This window comes from Sphaeramia orbicularis, chromosome 19 (genome assembly GCF_902148855.1).
Source record: "Sphaeramia orbicularis chromosome 19, fSphaOr1.1, whole genome shotgun sequence".
NCBI lineage: Eukaryota > Metazoa > Chordata > Actinopteri > Kurtiformes > Apogonidae > Sphaeramia > Sphaeramia orbicularis.
Window position 1 is genome coordinate 31737628 of NC_043975.1, and position 16036 is coordinate 31753663.

Sequence of the window (16036 nt, forward strand, 5' to 3'; positions counted from 1 at the left end):
AGCAGGAAAATTAAATCTGGGAAAAATTTGGGGAAATTTTAGTACCAAAAAAGAGTTGATAAACTATTTTGTCATTTGTATCATATTAATTATTAATATTGATGTTTATATCTCAAATCAGCATGAACAGAAACATCTTACAGCTGTAGTTATGATGTGTCCCAATATTTATGTCCATATAGCCAGTTAGTGACCCAGTAAAAACAGTTCCGTGACCCATTTTGGGCCTGTATCCAACGTTTGGGAAACACAGCTTTTGCATTTATCAAAATGCATCCTAAAACAGTTTAAAGATCGAGATTAAAGTAATGTAGATGACTTATAAAATACATAGAACGTTAAAAAAAAAGTGTTAGAATATGAGAAATATCATTAGACATTTGAGCAATGTTTCCTGTAACCAGCAGGAAAGTTAAATCTTGAAAATTTGGGGAAATTTTAGTTTCAAAAAAGAGTTTATGAACTGTTTTGTTAGGTGTCTCATATTAATTATTAATATTAATGTTCATATCTTAAATCAGCATGAACAGTAACATCTTACAGCTGTAGACGAGATGTGTCCCAATATTTACGTCCATGTAACCAGTTGACGACCCAGTAAAAACAGTTCAGTGACCAATTTTGGGCACGTATCCACCGTTTGGGAAACACAGCTTTTGCATTTATCAAAAATGCATCCCAAAACACTTTAGAGATCAAGATTAAAGATATGTAGATGACTTACAAAATACATAAAATGTTAAAAAAAAAAAAAAAAAAAAAAAAAGGGTTAGAACATGAGAAATATCCTAAAAAACTGAGCAACGTTTCCTGTAATCAGCAGGAAAATTAAATCTTGAAAATTTGGGGATATTTTTGTTTACCAATAAAGAGTTTATGAACTATGTTCTTAGTTTTCTCATACTGATTGTTAATATTGATGTTTTTGTCTTAAACCAGCATGAACAGTGACATTTTACAGCTGTAGACATGATGTGTCCCAATATTTTTGTCCATATATTTTATAAACATCGATATTTCCTTAAAGTTTATTGGGAGATTTTCTTCCTAAGTGTAGATAGTTAGTTGTGGTAGAAAATTATCATTTACAGTCAGAGCACAAAAAACATTGTAGAAATTTAGAGGTAGAACATTTAAAATTATAATCGTGGATTAAAAAAAAAAGTCACTGTTGAGAGAAATTAATTAAAAATCATCTCTGAGGCATTCTGGAAGTAAAATAAACAAAAAATAACCAATGCAATGATATTTATCTCAATATAAAACTATATTATGACATTTGTCATTATTGTTTTGTATCCCAGACCCCTGTTGTAAAAGAAACACCTGAATCCAACATGTCCCAATACTTTTGTCCACATAGTTTATAAACATCAATATGTCCTTAAAGTTTAATGGGAGATTTTTCTTCCTAAGTGAGTTGTGAAAAAGTAGATGGTTAGTTGTGGTAGAAAATCATTATTTACAGTCAGAGCATGAAAAATATTTTAGAAATTTGGAGGCAGAACGTTTAACATTGTAGTTATGGATAAAAAAAAATATATACAAATCAGTGTTGAGAGAAACTATGCAAAAACCATCTCTGAAGCATTTGGGAGGAAAAGATAACAGTTTCAACCAAACTAGCCAATGCAATGCAATATTTATCCCAATCTAAAAATATATTATGACATTTGTCATTCTTGTTTTGTATCCCAGACCCCTGTTAGAAAAAAACACCTGAATTCAACGTCCCATTACTTTTGTCCATGTAGTCTATGACAGGCAATTATGCTATGAATTTAACATCTTTTCAGCATCAGATGTGTTTTTCGTATGCATCTATAATCTCCATAGTGAACATGGAAACACTGTCATCTTCTCACTAATAAAACACATGCAGTTTGAGCAATGACAGTAAATGAAGACGCTTGTTTTGATGTAGAATTAATAGCATGTTTTGCTGAAAAAGTCACTTTTTCTCTGATCAGTGAATTAAAATATAGGAAAATACCTGATTTTCTTTAATATAATATTACTGATTCTTGAGATTTTGGATAAAACAGGATTTTTTTTTTTTTTTTTTTTTTTTGTGAAAAAAAGTTTACATTTTTTAAAAAATCTTAAGTCTTATGGTCATAGAACCATTTCTTGGCCACCAAGTTTTATAGTGATGCAACCTCCCCATTCTGTAATTTTTTCATAAAATAGGTGTTTTTCCTGTCATTACTTTGTTTTTGTCAACACCGTCAGAAACAACAAAAAGCTAATTATTCCTATTTATTTAGTCAAGAATGGATTTTCAACCTGTGTCTGACACCATATGTACAAATATATGCTGCTAAATGTTGAATATTCAGTTTTGTTCTTTTTTTTTTTTTTTACTAAATCTCTCGTTTTCTTCAGTTGTGCAACAGCATCATGCAACTTTCATCTTTACCTTTAAACAGACAAAGTAATAATATTGTAATTAAAAAAACACATTTCTAATTTTCAAGTGACAACTACTTTAATAATTCTAAATATCTGATGGTGTTGACAGAAACGTGGGACACATTTTAAGGAAATGCAAAATAATAGTAAACGTTAATGAAAATTCACGGCTCTTAGTTTTCAAGTGATTTTTTATTCTATTTTTTCATTTCATAAGTATTTTATTCCTTTAACCCTTTCATGCACGAATTATGAGAACCTTGCTCAAATTTTTTTCCTGAGTGTTTTTGTTCCTCTTTAGGCATGATTAAGAATGCAATTGAAAATGTTCTTCTGAAAAATAAATTAAAATAAATAAATCAATCAAAATTATTTTTAAAAAATTTAAAAAAAAAAAATTTAATTAATTTTTAAAAATGGAAAAAATAAATAAATAAATAAATAAAAATTCTTATTAACCTATTTTTCATGAAGTTGCAAAAACGTCCACTCAGCAGAACACCACAAGTTTAATTTTTGGCACACAGAAACATGTATTTACTGATAAATTGTGTGAAAACTATGGGGAGGGCTTGTGATTCTGGGGGTTTATGCTCAGGAGAGATCTACATAATGTTACCAATTCATGTCAGAAAAGATATGTAGTGTCTTAAAACTTTAATAAAGATATGTGTAAAAAACAAACAAACAAAAGACCAACAAAATCCATGAATATACAAAAGAACAGCTGTAGAATAGCTGTCCACTGTAGTGACCAGTATGCATGAAAGGATTAAAAAGAGTTTTCACTGTTTGTTATCAGTTTGAAATGATAATCTCTGGTCTGTGGACAATCCATTTTGTGGGTAATGGGCAAACAGATTATTATAAAATTCATTAAATTAAAAACAAACTTATGGAAAAAAGGCTACATTTGTGCGAAAGACCCTTAAAAGATCAACTCTGACAATTTTTATAGTAAAAATATTTTTCATTTTTCCAAAATGTGAAGAATCAGGGATATTATAATACATGGTGATAAGTCACTTCTAAAAGAAACCCCTGAATTCAACGTGTCCCAATACTTTTGTCCATATAGTGAAAGACTTATGAGGCTAACGATATGTAGGATAATGGAGCTGAACTGGAGGCTCTGGGAAAAATGGGGGTAAAAAACATTGTTGGCGCTTTGATTGGGCCCTGAATTTGAACGGAGCGTGAGCCTGAAGGGGTCCCACACTCAGCCTGAACCAATTAAGACCAAACATTCCCATCCAGACTTGCAGAAATGACAGAAAACTGCATGTGACTGGTGCAAATCTCCATCAGTGCAGGCTCTTCTGTTTTCCTCTGGCTTTACTATTGATGAATGAAACACAAAGGAACGTATCAGAACAAGTTACAGGCTGCAAAATATAATTAGGCCAAGCAAATTTGCTAATGAAACATCCTGTGTACTGTCGCATATTTGACTCCAGGCAGCTCTATTCTGGACCTTTTAACTTGTTTCTTGCATTTTTTATATCAGCATTTTCTCTACCAATCTATTCCCTGGTGAATAAACGCTATCTGTGGGCTCATTTTAACTGAAAAAACTCAGTCGTGACACTGTTATTTGAAGCAGTGTGTCTGCATTCGCCTTGTACGCCATCTCGGCTGAAAAAGAAAACTGCAGGGTGACAAAAGAAAAAAGAAAAAAAAAAAAAACTCCACCACTTACATATGAGGCATATTTTTAAAGAAATTGATCGAGCTCAGGTAGAAATAATTTCTCTTGTGAAATACTTTTTCTTTTAAAACCAGTCTTTCTCTGTAAAAATGAGATGTTTTTTTAGTTCGAGCAAATCAGGGATGAACCCAACATGGTGGAGGACATGGGGGTCCTTCGCAATTTCATAACTCACAAAGCAATAGTGTTCGCTTTGAAAAGGAAAAAAAATATAGTTCTGTTTTTTTTATGTGAGAAATACAAGGTCTTGAAAATTCATTGTTGGCTCTGTCTGAACGCTGCAGCCAATATTGAACTGAAACAAACCTGCAATAACCTTGGATAGCTCTGCATTCCTGTGTGTGTGTGTGTGTGTGTGTGTGTGTGTGTGTGTGTGTGTGTGTGTGTGTGTGTGTACTAAAAAGAATCACTAGGAGTACAGGTGATAATGTTGTTAATCAATGTTGCGCTCTGGCTTCCCTCCCAGATCTGGGGAAACTGCTGCTCAGTCGAACCCTTCCATTTCTCCCATGATGCTTAAGGTTTCCACGGCAGGATTAACTTCCAAATCGACAACACATGCATTTGAAATACTCATCGATCTGCACTGGTATGAGTCACATCAGAACCACCTGTGTTTGCTCTCTGAGAGCTCGTGTAAATCCACAGATGTGTCTGATTGTCATTAGTTTTTGTCTCAAAGGGACGTGAGTGGATGAAACTGTTCATATCTGACCACTGGGCACTGATATTAACCCTTAAAAACACTAAAGTATCCACTGAGCTAAAATGACTAATACCTGTTGATCCTCTAATCCTGGCGTGTCACACTCATTTTAGTTCAGGGGCCACTTACAGTCTAATCTCACATGGGCCAAACCAATAAAATAATAACATTAAAAAAAACAAAAAAAAAAACAACAAAAAAAAAACATATAAAATGACAGTAAGAAAAAAAATAAAATTACATGATGAAATGTGTGCATCTACAACAGGGGTGTCAAACTCATTTTAGTTCAGGGGCCACATACAACCTAATATGAAATAAAGTGGGCCGGACCAGTGAAATAATATAAATAATTGGATAAGAACTTAGAAATAATATCAACTCCAAAGTTTTCACTATGTTTTTGAGTGAAAAAAGTAAAATTCCATAATGAAAATGTTTACATCTACGAACCATACTTGAACATAACATGAAGAAATGTGAACAACCTGAAAATTCTTAAGAAAAATTAGTGCAATGTTAACAATATTACACCTCAGTTTATTATTTATACATGTGCATTACAACTTACAGATCACAGTGGCTCTACAATAGGCAGAACATTGTTAAAATACTACGTACTTCACTGAAGACATTTCAGGTTGTTCATATTTTTTGTGAAAGGCTAGTCTGTAAATGTAAATATTTTTGTGTAATTTTACTTTTTTGACACTTAAACAAAAAGAAAAAGTACCTTTTTCCATTATTTATAGGTTATAATAATAATAATAATAATTAATAATAATAATAATAATAATAATAATAATAATAATAATAATAGCTTTATTTATATAGCACCTTTTAAAAACAAAGTTTACAAAGTGCTTTTGACAAACAAGTAAAGGACACAACAGCAGGATACAAGATGTAAATAAAAACACTAAAACAGAAGCAACACAATAGGAGAGATGAGTACAACAATGCAGAAACATGACACTTGGAATAAATTAAATGAATCGGAATAAAGAGGGCAGGGATAACGTAACATGATGCTGTCAAATCAATGCAAAAATAAAGGCGTGAGATAAAACAACATCATGTATGAGAATATAAACCAACAATCAAACAGGATAAGATTCAAATTTAAAAAAAAAAAAAATTAAAAATTAAAATTAAAAGGGACAAACATCATATAAAAGCAAGTCTATAAAAGTGTGTTTTAAGAAGTGACTTAAAAGATGCCACTGATTCCGCAAGCCTTATCTTACCTTATTATGATAGTATTTTACTGGTTTACCGCTTTAGATTTAACATCCGTGATTGTTAATACCTTCAGTGTAACTTTTACATTTCACAAATTCATCCCAGGGGCCAGATTGGACCCTTTGGTGGGCCGGATTTGGCCCCCGGGCCGCATGTTTGACACCTGTGCTCTAATCCTATCAATACATCATTGGCCTCATAGCAGAATTACCTAAATCATACAACATATGGACAAAAGTATTGGGACATATTGAGTTCAGGTGTTTCTTTTCTAACAGGGGTCTGGGATACAAAACAATAACTGCAAATGTCATAATATAGTTTTATATTGGAATAAATATCATATTGATTATTAATATTGATGTTTATATATTAAATCAGCATGAAGAGTAACATCTTATAGCTGTAGCCGTGATGTGTCCCAATATGTTTGTCCATATAGTTTATAAACATCAATATTTCCTTAAAATGTAATGGGAGATGTGAAGAAAGTAGATGGTTAATTGTGGTAGAAAATTATTATTTACAGTCAGAGCATGAAAAATATTTTAGAAATTTAGAGGTATAATGTTTAAAATTGTAGTTATGGATAAAAAAAGGAAATCAATGTTGAGAGAAATTAAATATAAACCATCTCTGGGACATCTCAGTAATGGAGGTGACTTTAAATATACATAAACTATTTTTAAAAAGTTAGAACATGAGAAATATCCTGAGAAACTTGAGCAACATTTCCTGTAATCAGCAGGAAAATTACATCTGGGAATATTTTAGTACCAATAAAGAGTTTATGAACTATTTTCTTAGTTGTCTCATGTTGATTATAAATATTGATGCTTATATCTCAAATCAGCTCGAACAGGACATCTTACAGCTGTAGCCATGATGTGTCCCAATATTTTTGTCCATATACGTTAAAAACATCACTGTTTCCTGAAAGTATAATGGGAGATGTGAAGAAAGTAGATGGTTAGTTGTGGTAGAAAATAATTATTTGCAGTCAGAGCACGAAAAATATTTTAGAAATTTAGAGGCAGAATGTTTATAATTGTAGTTATGGATAAAAAAAAAATAAAAAGGGAAATCAATGTTGAGGGAAATTAAATAAAAACCATCTCTGAGTAATGTAGATGACTTTAAAAATACATAAAACGATTTAAAAAAAAAAAAATGTTAGAACATGAGAAATATCCTGAGAAATTTGAGCAACATTTCCTGTAATCAGCAGGAAAATTACATCTGGGAAAATCTGGGAATATTTTAATTTGCCAATAAAGAGTTTATGAACTATTTTCTTAGTTTTCTCATATTGATTGTTAATATTGATGTTTTTATTTTAAATCAGCATAAACAGGATATCTTACAGCTGTAGCCATGATGTGTCCCAATATTTTTATCCATATAGTTAAAAACATCAATATTTCCTTAAAGTTTAATGGGAGATTTTTTCTTCCTAAGTGTAGATGTGAAGAAAGTAGATGGTTAGTTATGGTAGAAAATTATTATTTGAAAAACACTTTTTCTCCACTTTTCTCTGTTTTATATAATAACCTTTGAATTTACTCTGAGCTTTTATCAACATCAACATGATCAGTGAATTAAAATGTAGGAAAATACCTGAATTCCTTTAATATAATATAATACATGGTGATAAGTCACTTGGTAATGGAGATTAATTTGGATTTCACCACAAAAGATAGTTGTGGGTTTTTTATGGGCTGACTTCAGATCAGATTTGAGGTGTAGATATAACCCTCCTTTATTTAAAGCTCTCTTCATCAAACTTGGACATTGTGACTAATGATTTACTTCACTGCTAATAAATAACTGGTAGGGCCTCACAGATGAGCCTCCAGTGGACTTCCATTTTAATTTATGTTGGACTTTATTGGAAGTTCAGTCATTCATTAGGGACAAAATAAACAGCAGCCAATGAATGCTTTGCAGCCTCACAAATCACCTGTGCTTCATAACGCCTTGTAACTGTTTAGAACTGATGCTGACAGACTTACGGTGGCGCAGCAGTGCAGTGGTTAGCACCGTCAGGTCAAAGTGGAAACAGTCATCTTCTGTAATATTGATTCACTGACAAACTGCAGCGGTACACACACTAGTTTTTAGTTCAGCCAATGATATATTTTGTTAAAACAAGTCATTTTTTCTTCAGTTTTCTCTGTGTTGATATAAAAACCTTTGAATTTACCCGGAGCTTTTATGAACATTAACATGACTGGTTAATAAAATATACTGAAAAATACAGAGGATAAGATAATAACACTGGTCAACAACAAATTTATTGTTTAAGTTTTTTGAGCTGATTTAGGATCATTTTGGTGTGCTGAATCCAAAAATCACATTAATTTTGCTCAATCAGGTCAACTTTCTGAACTATGCTACATATTGGCTTTTTAACATTTTTGCTTACATTTATGGGCATTTTCACATCATATGATACAAAATTCTTTCATATTTCTTGCAATAAACGAGTTCTGAAGATTTTACTTTTGCCAATTTATGATTAATGGTTTTTTTAATATTACAGGTGAATGAAATGGCTTCGACTAGAAGATCTTGCAAAAATAAGCCTGACGTATTCTGCTACATCTGCGGTGAATACACTATTGTACCTAACAGGAATCCTGTTAGAAAATGATTTTTTTTTCTCTTAAAACCTATTTTGGGTGAGAACTATATAAAAAATCAACTGATAAAGTCACAAAAATGTAATCAATTTTGTGAGAAGATCAAATTTTTCAAAATCAAATTAGCAAAAAAACCTGACCTGATTGAGAAAAACAGATGTCATTTTTGGATTTAGCGGTGCAAAATGGTCCTAATTCAGTTGAAAAAACCTAGACAACTTGAAAAAAACATTTTTTTGTAACCCAGTGTAATAAGTGGTGACAAAATAAAATTAGAATATAACATAACTAGAAAAGCACTCGGAGAGTGCAGACCTCCGCCAAGGCAGATCAGTGACCGGGGGGGGCAAAAATGTTATCAAAATTTTACCATTTAAAATTTTACCAAAATTTTATCATTTGTTCCTTGTGCCAGTATCAACATTTCCTGATATTTTCATCTAAATCCGTCCATAAATTTTTGAGTTATCTTGCACACAGACAGACAGACAGACAAACCAATGCCGACAAAAACATGACCTCCTTGGCGGAGGTAATAAGTCACTTATTATTTATTACTTTGCCACTTCTTTCTACTACCACTTTTATTCTGTGATTATTAAACTATAAATATATACATATGTATTTCATGGCGAGGCAGGTTTTTTTATATAGCACATTTCATGTACAAGACAATTCAAAACATTAAAAGCATTACAGCAGAGGCAATAAAAAGGATAGGCATGAGAAAAACAAACAAACAAACAAACAAACAAAAAAATCTGCTAAATAGATAAAACATATAAACAGATAAAACAGACAAGCAGATGAAACAGATAAAAACTTTTAGCTTAAAAGGAACAGTGCAGATCTGAACTGACGAGCACAAACTCTATTCAAATGCAGCTGAGAACAGGTGGGGCTTGAACCTGGATTTAAATAAACTGAGTGTTTCAGCTGAGGTTTTCTGGAAGTTTGTTCCAGACATGTGGAGCATAGAAGCTGAACGCAGCTTCTATGTGTCTGGTTCTGACTCTGGAAACTAACAACAGACCAGATCCAGAAGACCTGAGGGGTCTGGTGGGTTCATACTGGGTCAGGAGGTCACTGATGTGTTTTGGTCCTAAACCATTCAGAGCTTTGTAGACCAGCCACAGAACTGTAAAGTCTATCCTCTGACGGACAGGCAGCCAGTGGAAGGACCTCAGAGCTGGACTAATGTGGTCTGCTTTTCTGGTGAACATGAACAACACAAATCACAAGGAATTTGTTCTTTTCGACTCTGATCCAGATCACCTCCATATGTGGTCCAGAATCAGATACAGATCTGATCTTCTTCAGTCTGAACTCAGTCAGATCAGACGTCATATAACAATGGAGATTCATCCACATGAATACAGAAGGATTTTACTACTGCAATAATCTTCTGCCTTGCAATAACAATGGAATATTTATTCAATACGTGTTAAAAATAAATACACTATTTGTATAGACCTTTTTCATAGGTATAGATACTGTTTCACATAGATATACATACTGTTTTTATAGGAAATACATTCTGTTAATACTGTCGTTACTGTTAATTACACCTATTCATGTTTTATCCAGTCTTTTTTTTATTCTGCTAAGCTCTATGCTTATGTAACTTTGTAAAATTGTAAATCTTTCTTTTTGTTTTATTTTCTAATCTTTTTTTTTTTTAGTTTTTGTAATTTTATATTCACTCTATTTTTATTTCTGCAGCACTAGTGTTTGTTATTGCTGCACTGACTGGAGTAGCACTCCTAATTTCATTGTACACACAATGACAATAAAAGCTATTCTATTCTATTCTATTCTATTCTATTCTATTCTATTCTATTCTATTCTATTCTATTCTATTCTATTCTATTCTATTCCATTCGATATAAAACTAAAATCCTGACAGGAACCTGTCTACTGTAAAATGATTAGTGATTATACATTTTGGTTTAGAAGTGTAGTGTTTTCACAGGGTGTATTAGTAGTTTTATTGGGGAAAATTATCTTTTTATGTTTAGTTGTTCACATAAACCTCATAAACTGAGTCAGAAGTGTTCAGATCATTTCATTCAGTAGAAATATTATCACACACAGTGAAAATACTCCATTACATGTAAAGTTGTGCATTAAAACCCTTACTTTGAAGCTAAAATACACTGTTGCCCATAAAGTTGGATTAATGGAACTTTTTATTCCTGTTTATACACATCAGATATCATCTTTGACCAGATCCAATGATCACGTACTGAGCCCCAGTTACACTTTATCTATTAAGAATAAATCACATTGACACATTAATTTCATGAGCGGTACAAATATTTTATTACAACTTTATGAGCGGCAGCGTATGTAAATATGATCAATATTCATGATGCAGTCCCATGGTCCTTGTCAGTCTTTTACTATTATATATGATGTTTTAGATACATTATTGATGCATATGATACATTTCAACTGCTTCATAACACCTGAGTGCTTTTCACCAAGTGCACAGTTGTGACAAATCTTCCAGTAAAGTGACATAAAAGTTGCATGAATTCTGATCTGATTGTTCAGACTCAAGTTGTACTGAAAAAGATCAGATCTGTGTCTGATTCAGGACTACATATGGAGGTGGTCTGGATCAGAACTGAAAAGATCCTCCTCTGAACCTCATTGGAGACTGGATTTGAGCCACTTTTGCCTCCAGTGTGAACAAAACCTCTGTGACATAAGACTGAGATACATTTGATAAAGGTGAAATAAAAATGTTAGCAAACAATTAACTGTTAATACAAGCAAGAATTATAACATTTACAGCTGCTATAGGGGGTGATGTGGGGGGTGGGGGGGTGGGGGGGTAGGGGGTGTATTAATCCCATTGATCTTTACATCACTGAGTGCAACACATGTGCAGCTTTAACCCTTTATAGTTCACTCAGAAATATTCTGAAATTCAGAATTTCAACACTAGTGTGTTGTTAGAGGACATAACAAGACTTTATTACTTTGGAGAAAATCATTCAAATTTTTTTATTGTCATGTGAAAATCAAGGTCAGTGAAGTTACCATATTTGGTTCTTTGCTCATAAATGGCTCAAAAAAATAATATATCTAGGAACTACAGTCACAGAAAAAATTATTAGACCACCTTTGTTTTCTTCAATTTCTTGCTCATTTTAATTCCTGGTACAACTAAAGGTACATTTGTTTGGACAAATATAATGATAACAACAAAAAATAACTCATAAGAGTTTAATTTCAGAGCTGATATCTAGGCATTTTCCATGGTTTTCTTGATAATAGTCAAAATCACTTCAGTTCTTACATCAATATCTATGGTATTGTACTGACAAAAACAGTGCTTTTAGACTTTCCATGTTTTCTTTTCTGTCTGTTTTAGTCACATGATACACACAGGAGTTAGTATTTGATGGCATAACCATTGTTTTTGATGACTTTTGATGGTCTAATATTTTTTTTTTTTCTACTGTATGTACAAAAAAATACAAGAAAGACACATGTAAGGTGAAAGGAACATGTATTTTAGAACATTAGACCAACACAAGTGCTGTTGCCTCACTGTAACTGCAGCTGTCACTGTTTTGTAATGTGTGTGGAAATGACTAAAAACAGTCACTAGCCCAATAAAGGATTAAACAGATTTTAGTCTTTTAAAACAGATTTTTTTAACAGCATGAACAAAGCACTTTTGTATAACACATCAGTTTTTATATCACATAGCATTTCTTACATATTGAGATTGAATATTTGACAACTGTATTTATTTTTTATATTGTGTTCGAGGGTTGTGCAATGAAATTTCATTCAAGTGCACTGTTATTTTGCATGTGTCCTGGAATGACGATAAAGTGATCTACTGGGAGAAAAATACCAGATATGACCTAAATACACTCACTGTTCATGCAGAGGTGGACTTTTCAGACCCTGTAGACCAGTGCTTCCCAACCTTTTTTGGCTCCAGACATTCATTTTAACATCACAAATTTCTATCTACCCCAGACATTCAAAATGGAGACATTTTTTTGCCAAAATTAATTTGTTTTTGATCATGTAATAGTTTGGTGTATTATGTTGCAAATAAACATTAATTTTAGAGGACATTAAGGCTATATAATGTATATAATGCACCTTTTTGGTTTCTGCTTCTCAGTTTCTCTTGTCTTCTCTTAGCGGGGCCGGGCAGGTGAAGAAATCTTTCCATTCTCTGTTCAGTCCGGTTTTCTGACTGCGACTGTGTCCGGGCAAATTGAAGCGTGGTAATGCAAGTGGTCACATGATCAGGTCAATCAAGATATGTCCTCTCAGATATTACATCCTGTATTTTTTTTTTTAACTTGATTTTTATCAGGAAAAGTGTGTGGTGTTTTTATTATAATGAATTATATACTGAATTGTTAAAAAAACTTTTTTTTTGGTAATTTTTTTTGTATCAATTGCTAGAAATTTCAGGCGACCCTATTTGAATTGCAGGTGACCCCACATGGGACCTGAGATTGTTGCCTCACTGTGCTCACTGTAACTGTTGCTGTCAGTGTTTTGTCATGTATGTGGAAATGACCAAAAAGAGCCACTTGCCCGATAAAGGGTTAATCCCAGACCCGCAGACCTATATTTTATGAACTCTTCCCTTGTTATGCAACTTAAATCCATCATGTAACTGAATTAAATGAATATAAGTGACTGAGTATGTGCAGGATTAGGGCTTTTCTTACAATTTAGTTGAAAAATTATAGGAAACCCTTTTAAATCAGCCAAACTGAAGTCACTCTAAAGCGTGATGTTTAATTTCTACAAACTCTGATTTATGCTAACACTGAGTCATTTGAGGAAAGAACGTCAAAACTAATATTCTACATTATACAACAGGAAGTCATCTCCTCATAAGGGAATTAATTTCTTTTTTTTTTTTTTTTTTTAAGAAATATGATGAAATGAGCAAACACTTGGGTACCACACATGTTTTGGATTAGAAGAGCTGCTTCCACTAAGCCAACTGCTGAAGTGAGCATTTATATTGTCTGATGTGTAATGTCAGCGGGTATTTCCAGGCAGCAGATGGTGACAGTTTGCCTACTTAACTTCATCTCAACACACACGAACACACACATAGACATATACTGGCATGCATCAGCTACAAAGCGGTGGTGGGAAAACAAACAAATTCATCCCCTTCCCATTCCTGTAACCCACCACCACCACCACCACCACCCCCCTTCCACCCCCTCTTTGACTAACGCAGGTACATGCATAAACTTCCCTCTGACACACAAACACACAAACACACACCCACGTCCTGGTGACAAAAGCCCGCCTGTATCGACCATGACATCAGTCCTGTTTTCCGCAGATGAGAGGGGGAACTGCGGATGACAGATTGATTGAAAGATCTTCCACGCTCTCTCATCCATCATTTGGGCCTGTTTATCATCTTCTAGCGGTTCAATCCATCTGATGTAAAGGGAGAGAAAACCATTTAGGGCCAGCCCTGACCATCAAGTCACCCAGAGGGATTGTAGACAACACACACAGCTGGGGCTCAGCCATAACAAGCCTTACATAAAACAAGAGGACGGGGGGTTTTGTTTGGCTTGAATTAATACAAAGTGCCTTTTACTTGACCTTGTCTCTCTGAATATCCAGGTAGCTTGATGTAGAGTGACTTTTATTATCCCTTCGGTAGTGGAGCTGCTTAATGATCTAAAGCCAAAAATTCTTTTACCTAAGTGAAGTTCAAAGCCTGTATCAGAGCGGAAAAAAGCCCCCCCCCCCCACTTAAAACAAAAAAAAAAAACAATTGAATTTCAAGATATGGAGGGATTTGTCTAAGCTCCACTAAGAGATGTCTCAGCTGATGATGAAGCAAAACTGGAGTGTTTTTTTTTTTTTTTAAGTGCTTGAGGTTTCAAATATGTTTTGCAATTACAAGCCAGTGATAAGTGGAGTGTTAAATAAAAGTGAGGCGTTTCTCTGAGAGACAAACACTCACTTTTTCAGGTCATTACACCTGCTGTTCGACTCACCAACGCAGCGCTTTCACATAAATATACAGAGGCAATTATTTGTTTACTGTGTCCATTAAGCGGGTCTTCATTCGACCAGTCAGCCGCAGCGGTGAACAACACACAGATGGGTATATTGTTATGCTAGAAAGGAAACACCTACACAGCATCGGTGTGAGCAAACAAACATGTACTGTCTGAGGTCGATAAAGACTGAGAGGGAAAGTGAACGGGACCATGTACAACCCCTGATTTAAAAAAAAAAAAAAGATGTGGGAAACAAAAGTCTAGAAAAGTAAGCGATACTAAAAAAAAGCACTGAATGGGCTCAGAAATCCGTCATTCCAAAGCATCGACAATTGTAGATTAATGGAAACTGTAGACACTGTAGGTTGATCTGGTTAATCTGAGGGTCCAGGGTTCAAATCCCTGTTCAGGCGACATAAGGTCGTCATTCATTCATGGCGACAGTAAAACATCTTCACTTGTACCTGTTCCCCACAACACAATTTGAGCACCACCTAGCTTTTTCTGAAGGTAAGAATCCTGCCTTCAAGGGCCTCTTTTTTCTCAGAGCTCTGCCAAAGGGATCAATATCTAATATCTAATGTAATCCAATATAAGAGGTTTGCACTCTCTTTGCTTCATGAATGGAGATCTTGTACCCTGGACCTTCAGATTAAAAGTCTGATCCTCTACCGTCTGACAAATCCAGGCCCTTAAAGGTGCCCTGCCACATGTACTTCATTACTACTAGGATTCTGTTGGGTTTCTGTAAATTGGCTTAGAGTCTGGTTTAGACCAACTCTATATATAAAGTGTCATGAGATAACTTTTTTTGTGATCTGGCGCTATATAAATAAAATTTGATTGATTGAGTGATTTAATTGGTTTTCCCCTGTAAGTCGCTTTGGAAAAAAGCGTCTGCCAAATGCATAAACATAAACATTACTTTTGTTGTAATGTCTGAAGTTCTACCATGGACGGTGGTTACCAAGTTTCCATCCATTCTAACATGGTATAAAAAGCCTGCTGGAAGACTCAGCTCAATTTGTGCCAGTTCTCATGAATATTCAACATGCTAATCTGCTTGACTCTGATTGGCTAACAGCTAGCCAATGAGAGCCTGGCTTTTCAGCATCCTTTACCCTGCACAACAAGTAGAGGAAGTGGCAGAAACCGAAAGTGAAACTTAACATGCTTTGAATGTCTGACTCCTGGTTTCTATGCCTCTCTTGTACGATGGACCTTACACAGAATTCTCACAACTTCTAACCTGCATCCACTGGGCCCTGGACAGTCCAGACCTTCCACCAGTTGAAAA